Below are 15,101 nucleotides of genomic sequence, written 5' to 3'. Positions count from 1 at the left end.
ATCCCTCCTCCTCGCGCTCGTCAGTTCACTGTGCGACAGTGTGTTAAATGACTTTCACAGGCACAGATGCGTCCTGAAGAAGAAGTGCTCAGACAGGTCGACGGGGGCATATAGTTAGTGGTGTAGGGCTACTGTAGCAGGCTGGACATATTCGAGTTTGCCCATAATTTCAAACTAAATAGGATTTCATGGTCGTTTGTATTTCATGTGTCAAGCCAATTAATTTCAGCCAATCTATTTACATCCACTTAAATATTGCCCTTTCGACTAATGGACTTACTGTCAAGCCAAACCATCCCTTTTTATTGTCTGACAAACTATTTTATTCAATTTTATTCTATTGATGCCATGCAGTGTCATTCTATTATACAGTCCATTCTATGTTTTATGTTCTATTTGTATTTTGTTCTATTCAGGGGGAGAGCTGTGTAATGTGTAAGTAGAGAAGAGGCTCAGGGAGGTTTATGGCTGGGCAGCCATAAATAATCATGACAGAAGCGATGAGTGGAGGATCATGAGTCTTTAAATTATTCACACAATTTCATAATTGGCAAATCCACTGCCTGAACACCTGTGTGAGTTTACGATCTAAAATCTGCATATTCTAATGAGGCCAACCTGTCAGGGTCTCACTGATTAGTAAAGACAATGGAACAAGAAAACAATGGGGATGCTTAGGAAAAACATTATCACTGGTGTCTTGTACAACAATGATCAGAATATTCAACTTCAATCTTTAAAACCAAGAGAGAGAGAGAAACAAAACTTGGATGACTTCTACAGTTGCTGGTATTTGCAACCAGTATTCCCAGTATGTTATTTTAACCTCAATTGCAAATTACAAAAAGCAATCATCAGTGGGCCATTTTAATGATGACACACACAGACTCCCACACGTAATGGCCTTGTCCCAACATACAAATGATATGCCTCTGTGTTGCCACTCCAGAGGTCATATTGGGTTATATGGGGACCAATCCAATCCACCTGGACCAATCCATTCAGCTAATTGGGGAAGAGCTCCTGGACAACATGTGACAACACAGTCACCCTTAACAGTGTTGGCAGAAAGCAGATGTTTCTGGTTTTCAGGGATACAATATTTTCAACCTAACTTCCGTTTCCCCTGAAAACAGGAGTGGGGACTACGCTCAGGCGTCTTTCTACTCTACGTTATGTTATGTAGGGGGTGGGGTCCCTGTTAGTGGAATTAAATAATTCCTCTAATGTACTCATTAATTAAATTAAATCTGTCTATTTATAAGAATTTGTAAGATACTTATTAACATAAAATAGACAGGATACAGTCTTATTAAAATTAGATAATAGTGTTTATTCTCGGAGCACGCTGCCATTTGATCATAAACACAGGTTTATATACAAGATATGACGTCATAGGTTACAGAATAAGTCTCATTGTCCTGACAAATATAAAACAGGTTCAAAAGTTCATTCCAACTTCACAGGGCACTCACATGACACACAATATAATCATTTATCCTGAAGGCTCACTATAATTTATTACCACTTTAGCAGACAACTCAAGATAATGGAAGACCTAAAAAGTTACCCACAGCCTTATCTAAACACCTCAGGGCTAAGTTGGGTCAGTTCAACCATAGTTTAACGACCCTTTCTGCTTATTTTATGACCCACAACACAAATCTCTTTTCACCAGGCATGCAGAGTTCAATTAGTTATAGTTTTATCTAAAGCTAGAATTTGTTTTAACTATTTATTAACAAAATTCCTAACAGTCCCAAAGACCCTCCCCATTATTGATTAAGGGGACCTTAAGATTCATATGTTTTGCTGCAGGCCTTATAATAAGATACTGTTGCTATGTGTCTAAAAACTCTGCCACTATACGTTGCACAAGCTATCTATATTAGTCTTTGTGGTTAAGCCCTGGCTGTTGTGAGTGTGTGCTTGCAGGCTAGGTCTGAGTCCGACTGAAACTAGACAAAGAGAAGTAACCACTGTCTGGTTTTGATATTTTGATCTTGTGAGACAGTGGACAATTATAATAAATCAGAGAAGCTACTGTGCTGGATTGCCTTATAAGGTAACCTCAGCTTATTGATACACACATACATTGACGTAGGTGATCATACCACTAGGGAGTGATCACATGTATAAAATCAGCTGTGCCCTTAGGTGGGGTGCAGAACTTACTCGGAAACATGCATGCTATCATCCCGTTGTCAACTTCTGTCTGCAATTGCATTAATAAATTAATGATTGATTTACTTAAAGATATTGTCTGTTTGCTGATTTCACCAATAAGCAAATGATTGACAAGGAACAAGGAACCTACCCCGACATTTGGCGAGCTTGCCAGGAGTGAGTGTCCACCCCGGTTGGAGGAGATTCTACACCATGGTGTCAGAGCTCCAAATTAAACAAGGTAAGCAGACACCTGTTTAATCTAAGTCTGTAATTAATTGGCATTCACTGGTGTGGTTTCCCTCTAACAAGTAAGTGGCACCTCACTCACTCTTAAATATATACATACACTTTGAATATGACGTAGTCGAATTCTAGATTGGAGAAATTACATAACTGGCTATTGGTGAAATGCCTGATGTCAATATATGATGAATGAAATGAATGATTGATGATTTTTATTTTATTTGTAGAGGTAATTCAGCGACAATTACCCAAATACTAGTTATTTGTTATTTTGTAGAGGTAATTCAGCAACAATTACCCAAATACTAGTTCGTTTTGCAGAGGTGATTCAGCAATAATCATCACATTTTATTTGTAGAGGTAATTCAGCGACAATTACCCAAATACTAGTTGTTTGTTATTTTGTAGAGGTAATTCAGCGACAATTACCCAGGCCACCTTGACCTATGGGGAGGGTGGTTTATTTTTTATTTTTGTAGAGGTAATTCTGGGAAAATTACTCAGTGAATGAGTTGAGATGTTTATGAATAGTGCGTTGTATGTTTCATTTGTTTGTTTGTCTGTGGATTATGGCGTGTTTTATTGGGTAATGGCCCAATGGTGAAATAAAAAGTTAGGAGTAGGACAGAAGTTATTTGAATAAAAGGTTGAACATATTTGTTAGTGACACTTTCCTACCATAGGACAGTATAGGAAATGTATAACCCTTGGTATACCAGTAAATTATTACAAGTAAGTTGTGTTCTGTAGCGATTTTCATAGAAAATTACTTTGTGGCGCTATTACCAGGGGCACTGGTGAATATAATATTATTGTTACTCTACTCCCTTAAGATATAATATTAGGAATTGAAGTCTCATGCGGTTGTCTCTGTGAGACCCGTGTGTGAAATATATTTGAGTTTAGTAGAACCGTTTACTATAGCCTGGATTAAGTGAGAGTAGAATTAGGATCACAGTATCACCCACTGTTGTTTAACACACACTGAAAGGAGATAGATAAGAATTTATATAGGCATATCCATACATATTACACCCACTGTAGGATAACCCTATAGAAATTGGAAAACACATTACACGCGAACTATCTAAATAAAAAGCCGGAGCACCATGGCATAGTCAAACCAGAATGAGGGAATAAGAGCAATGAAGCCTGTCACACCTGTTGAATATACACAAAAGAAGTTTCCCGCTGTGGAATTTACATTCACTTTTAAGAAATGGCATGTCTGGACAGAGAAGGCAGGAGAAAATAGATATCCAATGGCTGGTTCATTCAACAAGACTCGGTTGGATTTAGTCAAGGAGATAATTCAGACAAGAAAAATTGACAAAGAAAATGGGAAGAAGAAAAGTACCCTTGTATCAGAAACTGTGATAGGAATGATGACGCTGGAAGGACAGAAATTCATGAACAAGGCTACCGTGACCAATCTAAAGCTGGAGAAAACAATAGAGTGAGGGAGGAAAGAAATTAGTCAGGACAGAGGTACAACAGGAGTACTCCCCACCGCCCCGCCGCCGTATGAGACCCCCCTGGTGACTACACACAGATCTACCCTCTCATGCCACTGACAGAAGAAAATGGAGAAGCAACCACAATTATCCTCAAAGGGACTCTGATGAAGGAAATGGATGACAGAACAGCAGCAACAAGCAGCATGAGAACAACATAAACGGATGAGAAAAGGAGGCACAGTTCCTGGAGGGAGTTTCCCTCGCCACCCCAACTCACTCCACAGAAAGGAAGAGACTGGAAGACCCTAGACATATGGACGCCTGTAGAAAACAAACCAACTACTAAAGAAGTAAAAGAAAAGTACAAAGTGTTACCATTCATGGGTGACCTATTCAGAGACCAGAGAGAAAGGGAAGAAAGAAAAAGAGAAAAAGGGAGACTGGAAAATAATAAGTTGTATGCATTACAAAAGGAGCGGAAAGGAGCGGAAGTTGATGGAAGATCTGCAGGGGTTCATATCTGATAAGGTTAAAGAAACAATGGCCACAGACGATGAGGGAGAAAGTAAAAAGTTAAAGGATGACGTCAGACGAGCAACGGAACTGGTACAACAATACCAGAGCGAGATAGAGAGTGTGAAGAGCAACTGAGAGACTCATGGACAAACAAAGAGGGTGAGACATTCAGCAATATGCCTTTGGTGTATCGTACAGGTCCTGGAGGACAATTGACTCAGGAATACAAGGCTTGGAGTTTTGGAGACCTGGAAACAGCAGTGAAAGGCATGCCCAGGATCTCAGAAGGAGCAGAGGGTTGGATCAGGACTTTTGAACATCTACACGGGCACAACGAAAATCTATGCCTGGGTGACCTCAAGGCACTGCTGGCAAGGATGATGACCCCAGGGCAACTGGAGACACTGCTGGCGAGAGCCCGGATCGAGGATTCCCCACCTGAAACAGTATTGGGTGAGGTAAGAACACCCCTGTGGAGGACTCTGAGAGATGAATACCCCACGGCAAGAGATATGACCAGAATAAGCCATGTGGCCCCCGACGAAAACTCAGATTTTGCCGAATGGCTTGAAAAGTTTAAAGCAATATGGAATGAGGAACTCGGAGAAAGATATGACCAGAATGACACTGGATAACGCATGTTCTATGATTATACTGCCAATAATTGCCCTGAACCCATCAAAAAAAGGTTGAAGATGAAATAGGATGGGACCGAAAGACTGGGGGAGAGAAAGAAGAGTATCTCAGACATTGGTTCAGGAACTGGAAGAAATAAAAGAATGATGAGAAATCGAGGAGAGGAGGACTAGACCCTGCACTGAAGAAGGCCCAGCGTGCACAGATCGAGAAAGGAAGTGGTGGTTTTACTCACAATGTGATGGCTGCTCAAGTTGTTTCTACAGGCTCACCACAACCACAGCCTGCAGCCCCCCCACAGTCACATCTGGCACCCATGAACCTGGTGCCTGCAGGGTATGTGCCTTTCCCCATTCAGCCTTATGGTGACCCACAACCATGGACTAGGAGAGGAGGTGGGCCCGCCAGAGCTCCTCGTGACTGGAACAACACTCAATGCTGGACCTGTGGGTGGTTGGGGCATGTGCGTTCGCAGTGTGGGGGAAATGAAAGAGGAAGGGGTTACAACAGGGGCAGAGGAAACCTTGAGCCTGGCAGAGGAAGAGGTAATTTTGCTAATGCATATCATGGGGTGTATTACCCACCACCGCAACAGTATGCTCCTCAGTCACAGTACCACTCGCCCGGGGTTGGAAATGCTCGCCCGGGGCCGCCAATACGCTATGGACAAGGAGGACAAGTTAATGACAGAGGACAGCCATGGCTAATGGGAAATCAGAACACCAACAGTTCTTATTTCCCTCAGAATCAACAATGAAGGCGCCCGACTCCCCTGCTCCAGTGTCCCCAGTACGAATTCAATGATGGAAGAGAAGAGCCAGTGGTTACTCTCAACGTTAATGGACATGACCTACCATTTCTAATAGACACTGGAGCTCGCTGTTCCTGTTTAGGCAAACCTGGACAAGTTGTTCAGGCTTCCCTGAGCAAATCATCTGTTACAGTAATAGGGGCATCGGGACAGCTCAGAAATGTGTACTGGACAAAAGCTCTGCCACTGGACTTTGGCGATGGGGGTAGAATCACAGCCCCCATGTTAAATTCACCTGAAACACCTGTAAACCTACTAGGTAGAGACTTGTTAACAACCATGAACGCCACCCTGACGTTCAGAGGAGAAAGGCTAACTGCAGATATACCATGGATTACTGGAAGAAATACCATCCCGGTTATGATGAACCAAGTCTACACTGAAGACTTTACTACTATCGTGGGAAGGTCTCATAGAGACACGTGTTATCAGCTGAAACTTTTGAATCTCCACACCATATCAGAATGGTTAATGCCCTATGACGACATACTGAACCAGAGAACTTTCAATCAAGTCCTACATTGTACTATGTTCTATGACAGGGGGTAACAGGATGAAGACTACAGGGTTGATTGGATGGATTACATGAAAGGTACTCACCCGTATGTCATCATGCAGAACTGTTACGCGGGCCCTGAAGGGGTGGCAGCTGGGGTGGAAGTCTCCAGACATGCATGGCCATGGTTCAGGGGAAGTGATAAGTTCGACCCTCCTGTTATACTTCGTGTAAACCCTGGATATGAAGCAAAATACCTGGGTCCTATGGTGAGGATGATGAACCAAGACAGAACGTGGGAGGATTTGAAAAGAACTTGCTGTAATGTCTACAGCAACATGGATGGAGACCTGAAGATTGATATCGAAAATGACTATACCTGTGTGCCCTGTTACCCCGAGATAATCTTCTATGAGGAAACCGCACCCTATGGTGTATTCCCACCTCGAAGCATGGTTCTTACTGCAGAGGAAGTAAGAGATCTGGAGGAGGTCAACTCTGCCCTGTGGTCAAGCCGGGGGAATCAATTAGGCAGAATAAGGTCAGCAGAACCAGTGATAATCAAACTTAAAGAGGGATGTGCCGGACCGAGACAGAAACAATACCCCATGTCACCTGAAGGAGAGGTGGGAATTGGAGAAACAATAAACAAAACTATTGGGAGGAGACGTGATTTGCCCTTGTCACAGTGATTGTAACACACCCATCCTCCCTGTTAAGAAACCGTCGGGAAAATACAGGATGGTTCAAGATTTCAGACCACTAAATGCAGTAGTGGAACAAGAAATGGCAGTTGTTCCAGACCGTTCGACCATACTCACCAACATTCCAGCTGTGTCAACCCATTTCTCCATTGTTGACCTGAGTGGTGCTTTTTTCTCTGTGCCTCTAGCTGAGGAGAGCAGGCATCATTTAACTACAGGGGAACTCAGTATTCTTACAGTCGTCTCTCACAAGGTTATGCTTGCAGCCCTTCAATCTTCAACAGGATGCTCCAGGCTGACCTAAGAGACCTGGAGTTCCTTCATAGGAGCACTCTTGTACAGTATGTGGATGACCTACTGGTTTGCTCCACCTCCGAAGACGAGTGCAGGAAAGTATCTACTAACTGAACTCTGTAACAAGGGACACAAGGTGTCAAAGGACAAACTACAGCTCTGGAAAGAGAAGGTGTTGTTCATTGGACTGAACATTTCACATTAGGATGAGCATCTATCACCTGAGAGGGTTGAGGCTATCCTGGTACCCCCAATCCAAAATCAGTGAAGGAGATGGTTTCTTTCCTGGGATGTGCAGGATAATGCAGAAATTGGATCTGTGATTTCTCCCTCATCGCCAGACCACTCAGAGAGATGTGTGCAGGTGGTAACAGCAGAGTTCTAAACTGGGGAAAACAGAAGAGAAAGCATTCAAGGATTTGAAACAGGCCTTGGGAATGTCTCCTGCCCTTGGCTTACCAGACTACTCTAAACCATTTTTCCTATATGTAGGGGAAAAGAACGGGTTTGCAATGGCTGTGGTAACTCAGAAGAACCAGGGGAGGATGAGGCCTTGTGGTTACTATTCTACCAGACTTGATGCTGTTGAAAGGGGTTCCCATCCATGTGAAAGAGCCATGGCAGCGACTGCATTCGGCCTTGAAAGAGCACAGAACCTGTTACTAAGCCACCCTGTAACAGTATTTGTGTCACATTCAGTAATGGCAATACTGAATCATAAAAACTCCTGTATGACAGGTACAAGACTAGCAGGCTATGAATGCTTGCTTACTCAACCCAATGTTGAAATCCAAAGATGTTCTGTTGTAAACCCTGCACAACTGTTGGCGTCCCTTGAAGATCGGGAGGAGCACAACTGTGTTGGATTAATAGAACAAGACTCAAAGGCAAGACCAGACTTGTTTGATGAACCTCTGGATGACTCTGACATGGTGCTGTTCGTTGATGGATCTGCATACATAGATCAGAGTACAGGTTAAAAAACACGTAGGATTTGCTGTAGTAGATGTGGAAGGTGATATTGAGGTTATACAGCCCCTACCAGAACATTTATCAGCGCAACAGGCGGAATTGTTAGCTCTGAAAACAGCTTGTGAATTAGGGGCAGGAAAGGCACTTACTGTTTATTCAGACTCAGCTTATGCTATTGGGGTTTGTTTGTCATGGTGTGGGGCTTGGAGGGCAAGAGGGTTTACTAACACCACAGGAACACCTATTAAGAATAGGACATATGTTGAACTGTTGATTGAAGCAATGCGAAAACCTAACAAATTGGCTTGAGGCACACACAGGTAGGAGTGATTATGCTTGCATTGGTAACATCCTAGCTAATGAGGTGGCCAAATTGGCAGCAACCCGTTGTCACACACATGCACTCTACTTTCAGTCGGTTGTTTCATCTGAAACTACTGACCTTGAGAAACAGCAACAGGCTGATGTTCTTAATCATCAGGTTTGGATGGGCAAAGGGCATGCGCCCTTTGCCCTAAGTCTGGATTATGGTTACATGGTTTGACGGGTCAACCGTGTTTACCCTCCACCATGATCTCTGCTGTTTGCCGATTGGCTCATGGTGTGAGTCATTCGTCAAGGGGGGATATGGTGGAGAAGATTTCGGCCCAATGGTTTTGTCCGAATTTGACGCAGCACGTAAAACAGTTCATCTACCGTTGCGCGACATGTTTATTATATAACATAGACAAGGGAAGTTCCCCACTCCAAAAGGACCTTTTGTCCACCTTGCTATGGATTTCATAGACATGGTAGAGCGAAAAGAAAGAAAGATATACTGCCTGGTGATTATTGACCGGTTCACCAGGTGGGTGGAAGCATTTCCCACCACCAACTGCGATGCGCGAACAGTTGCAAAATTGCTAGTCAGGGAAATCATACCCAGGTTCGATGTGCCTGAGGTTTTGTCTGCAGACAATGGCACCCATTTCACAGGAGATGTGGTTGCCCAAGTAGCCAAAATGATGGGTGTTGACCAGAAGTTTGTGTCCATCTATCATCCGAAGAGTAACGGGATTACAGAGAGGTCTAATCAAACGATCAAAGGGGGGCTTGCAAAAGCCTGCCATTCCACAAACATGAGCTGGGTGGAATGCTTGCCCCTTGTCCTCATGAAAATGCGCAGCAGCCTTAACAAAGGTATTGGGTGTACACCTTACGAGATGTTAACAGGACGACCCACGAACACACCAGGTGTTCGACCTATGACTGACCGACAGATAGACATAACTGAGGCACAGTGTGACCACATTGAGTACATGAAAGAACTAACCTCTATTGTCAGGTCTCTCCACTCTGCCTACAGGAAAGCAAACAAGGTTCCCCCAGGTGAAGACCCTGACGAGCTTCCCATAAACGTTGGAGACTGGGTGAAACTCAGATTCCACAAAAGTAAATGGAACCAACCACGATGGATGGGTCCGTTCCAGGTAAATATGGGGACACCAACAGCCCTGCGAGTGGCGGAGAGGTCCGGCTGGCATCATCTCTCCCACTGCAAGCATCTCCCAGAGTGGAAGCCATGGATGAGCGAATGGAGGGAGGGAGACCAGGGCCCCGAGAACATCTGAAGGAGGAAGAATGTACAAGCCAAAGGACAGAAGCAGAGGGCCCAGACCAAAAGGCCGGAAAGAAAGATGAAGAAGAAGGCTCTAGCCAACGAGCAGAAGAAGGAGGCATCATTTTACACTCACACTCAGGTTCTATAACTAGGAAACAAAGACTACACCGGGTCTGGTGGTTTGTTTTCCCCATCGTCCTCTCCATGGGTCTCCTTGTTGGCGAAGCCACACTGACGAGTCAGTCTTCACGGTAAGAACTACCCATTCTGTAAGGTGTAATTATCCCAGCAGGCACCCGTGGATAGAATTGTTAGGAAATGGGAGCTTGAGCATCATTCCCATACTGACCTCCCTAAGCCCGAAGTCAACCCCTGCCCTGTGTCTTTGTAATAATGGGAAGGAAGATATGGGAGATACTAGAGCTTGTCGTGTATATATGGGTCAACAGAGAGAAGAGTATAGTGACAGGAGAAATTATACTAAAGGGGATTTTAGTGTGTTAGACTTACAGCAACAGGTGACAGGTGTAAACCTTTCCAAGATAGAGGAAGGCATGGGAGCACCTTTTGGATGGATGTGGGTATGCAGTGACAAGGGGTACCTCACTTTACCTCCTGGATGGGGGGGTTGTTGTTATTTGGGAAGAACAGAATAGTAAATGTTAAGAATTCCGGTCACCGATCTTTTCAATGAGACAGGTTAAACCAACTCTGAAGCGTGCCAAACGACTCATCCCAGACAATCAGGAAGCATATGGTCATGTCCTACACCCGGGTGAGATTTTTGGTATGTCAGTCATACCCTCCTGGGGTGTGGCTGTCCTGGGAAAGTGGGTAAATAATTTAACCTATTCTTTACAGGCCCATATGAATTTAACGATCCGAGGATTTAGCCAACTCTCATTAGATGTCCAAAATCTGAAAGCAGTCGCCGGCCGCCATGAGTTGGCTTTAGATTATCTTTTGTCCTTGAGTGGCCCAGCCAGAGCCAGGACTTGAATCCAATCGAACATCTCTGGAGAGACCTGAAAATAGCTATGCAGCAACACTCCCCATCCAACCTGACAGAGGTTGAGAGGATCTGCAGAGAAGAATGGGAAAAACTCCCCAAATACAGGTGTGCCAAGCTTGTAGCATCATACCCAAGAAGACTTGAGGCTGTAATTGCTGCCAAAGGTGCTTCAACAAAGTAAAGGGTCTGAATTCTTATGTCAATTTAATATACGTTTTTCATGGGGTATTGTGTGTAGATTGGTGAGGGGGAAAAACAAGTTAATCCATTTTAGAACAAGGCTAACATAACATGTGGAAAAAGTGAAGGGGTCTGAATACTTTCTGAATGCACTGTATGCATGAGTACTATGCTTGTGCATCAACATCTATTTGAAAAGGAGGAGAGACTGAGGAGAGTAGGGTGAGTATCCAACACAGACAATACCCAGATATTATTCAAAAATCTCAAACAATTTCAAATGCAAATTCTCTCTCTCCTTCTCTCTCTCCAGTTTTCTGCTTATTAGTTCCATTTGAAATGGCAAATGACAAGCAATCCAAATCAATGAGGCGGTAGTTTTCCAGCTCACAGAACCAAGAAGACAAACAAACAAGACATTCAGTGAAAACTACACAACGCAGGCTCTCACTGATCATGCTATACACCATATGCACTTCTTGTTCAAACCATGCCAATATATCCTCCAAACACTGTCTTTGAGGGCATTATCACTTTTATACAACGGGTTACCAACATATTCAAATAATGATTGACATATTTTAATGAAAAAACTTATTTGGATTAATTTGCATAAGCTGTTTTCTAGTGACATATATTTGGATGCATCCATAATAATGAGCTAATGAGGCGTGATTATGCCTGGCATAGAAGATGTGCTCTTTCGTCAGGACCAGTGGTGTAAAGTACTTAACCCTTGTATGGTGTTCATGTTTTTGTTATTCACCCAATGTTCGCGGGTCTGATGTACCCACAACATTATTGGGGTTTTAAAACAATACAGGCATAACGATTTACGTAAAGATACTTAATACCTGATACTTAGATGTTGACTTATATTAATTACAAGCAATATAGACAGCATACATGGTTAATATTTGCCATTTACCTCTGCTAGATCACATTTATCAATAAAAGCGCAATTCGTTTGTTGGGGATTTTAAAAAATTATATAAAAACAATTATAATTAAGACATGAGCGGAATAAATCATGTTTATCTTGAACAAATATAAATGAAACTAGGTTTTCATCACTATTGATGTTTATTGCTTTGAACTGAACACATTGGAAGGACAAATTTTACATACAGTATTATATGGAAATGATAAATGAGCCCCATTGATCATAAATTAAGGCCGGTCTACACACCACATGAGGGTCATAGTTTTACTGTGTGTGTTGCAAATGTATTTCTTGCACTTGATGCATGTGTACTGTGTCTTCCTGACTTTCTTGGGTCCACACACATCGCAGCACTTCTTCTTGTTGCTAACGGCTGCAATCTAGAATGATGAAAACACTTAGTTCAGGAATTTTACTAACATCTCACTCATATATAGTTACAGCAGGCCAAGGTAGGAGAGTCAGACACACACATGCAACAACATCACTCACACTTACTTCCGGTATTGGAGTAGTTGGTTCTGTGGGCCGGGCGGATGGGGCACCAGAATCCTCCTCACGATGGCTGCAGAAGCTGGGGACCTTGGGATATGTTGCTTCCTCTGGATTTCAGGTCTTACCAATGCCTTGCCCAGCTCCTCGAGAAAGAGCCGTCTCCTCTGGAGCTTCGCTCTGTTCCAATCTGGGTTCAACGCCATCCAGATGACAAACGTGTTGTACGCCGAGATGTCCAAGATGTTGAAGAATATCACAAGTGGCCAGCGTAGCATTCTTCTTTTGCAGCAGTAGCCAGTCACCAGCTTGTCTAAATTGTCCACCCCTCCTTTTGTAGCATTGTAATCCATTATGATTTCTGTTTTTTGATGTTCCTGGCCACAGATTCTCCCATCCCTATGCAGCGCTCTCATGAGTACCACATTTTTGCCTTTCTTTGGCACGTAGGACACTAGGGACATGTCGGCCGTGAACACAAACTTAGTGGAATTGATAGGCCTGTTCCGTGTATTCAACAGCTGAGGTGGGAGCTCTAGCTAATTTTTTTCATGCGGTTCCTACCATCGTCAGCTTCCTCTTGAGGAGCTTCTGTCCCAGCTTGTGCGAAGTAAAAAAGTTATCGCATGTGATGTTGTGGCCACGGTGTCCCTGTTTCACGTCCAGGACAACCCGCATCCCTTGGTTCTTCTCAGGGGCTCCTCCATTTGGCTTCCCTGTATACACTTGCAAGTTCCACGCATATGGTGAAGCAGCATCACAGGCAGCCCAGATCTTGATTCCATATTTTGTGGGTTTAGACGGTATGTACTGCCTGAAGGGGCAGCGGCCCCTAAATGGCATAAGCTGCTCATCAACAGTAACATTGGGCCCAGGGTTGTAAAACGGGGGAAGCCGGTCCACCCACTTATCCCACACTGACCTGATTGCAGCTAGCTGCCGAGCTGCTCTGGTGTCTCGGTTATCGAAGCGGATAATCCTGGGAATAATGTGGAAGTTTTCCAGAGACATTGTTGCATGGAAAAGTTCTCTGCCACTTTCTGCATCCCACAGGGTTCTGTGGATTCCCCATTGGATCTGAAAACACCAGCAAGGATAAGAACCCCAAAGTATGCATGTAAATGAGTTTGGTCCATCTCCTTCCATCTCTCTCCAAAAACATGCCTTCCCTCCAAATGAGCGCAGTCCAGAAAGATTTTCTGGATGGTGTCTGGGATGAACAGTTCAAAAGAAGACTGTGTCCTGCACTTGAGTAACCGTCATACGTGTCGGCCCTGGTTGCATCACATTGGCAGCCATGCGGGGTGACTCATTCCTTGGCCAAGAAGACCATTCAATTTCATAATTTTTTGACATCCATATTTCTGCTGATGAGCTAGTTGCTGATGGGTTGGTCCTGGGGCTGGCTGAGGGTCAATATCATCCTCTTCTTCCAACTCACTGTCAGACTCCGAATCGACAGAGACACGATCCTCATATTCAGAAAATTCTTCATCTTCCAAAGTCTTCCAAAGACACTCCTTCCACACTAGCTTCTCACTCTGCAAAAATTATTTATAAGTCCCTCTGAGCAGAGATGATTTTTGCCATACTGATTGATTGTGGTAAGGAGCAACACATGCAAAGCTATTTATTTGTTGTGTCCCTCCCCCAATTTACACCTGGCTAGGGTAGAGTGTGAGAAAATATTGCATTGTTTACAATGTTTCAAAATAATGTATTGTAATAACATTGTGCAGGTTCCCGCAAGACATTGTGTAGTTTCCCATACTACAAAGGGTAAAGAGTGCAAGAAAAGCGGGAGACAGGCAGACAGGCAGATAGCACCAAGAACCTGTCTGTCTATGTTGAAACAGCAGGCCCAGGGAGGAGGAAGGCAGAGTGAAGGCATATAGCAAACCTTTTGGATTAATTTTGACTTGTTTTTATTTACACACACACACACACTTTCCCATAATTTTATTACCCTCTGGTCCAATGGACCCGAACACCACATATGTAATATAAATGTGTAGGGGGTGCACAGTGGTGTGCACTCAATTAAAATGTGTTCTTTTACATGTTTTTCGCAGAAAATTAGCAAAGGCCAAGTTGAAAAATTATTAATTGTATCATTTTTCTTTTAGTAAACATTGAAAATGGGTCCCACAGACCCGAACACCATACAAGGGTTACGTAAAAATACTTCAAAGTACTACTTAAGTCGTTTTTTAGGATATCTGTACTTTACCTTACTATTCATATTTTTTACTACTTTTACTTCACTACATTCCTAAAGAAAATAATACATTTTCATACAATCCATACATTTTCCCCGACACCCAAAAGTACTCGTTACATGTTTTAATGCTTAGCAGGCCAGGAAAACGATCCAATTCACACTCATCAAGAGAACATCATTGGTCATCCCTACTGCCTCTGATCTGGTGGACTCACTAAACACAAATGCTTTGTGTGTAAATAATGTCTGAGTGTTGAGTGTGCCCCTGACTATCCATAAAATAAAAAAACAAGAAAATTGTGCCATCTGGTTTGCCTAATATGAGGAATTTGAAATTATTTATACTTTTACTTTT

This window comes from Salvelinus namaycush, chromosome 5, assembly GCF_016432855.1.
Source record: "Salvelinus namaycush isolate Seneca chromosome 5, SaNama_1.0, whole genome shotgun sequence".
Taxonomy (NCBI): Eukaryota; Metazoa; Chordata; class Actinopteri; order Salmoniformes; family Salmonidae; genus Salvelinus; species Salvelinus namaycush.
The sequence above is the reverse complement of the archived record's forward strand: the minus strand, read 5'-3'. Positions refer to the sequence as shown.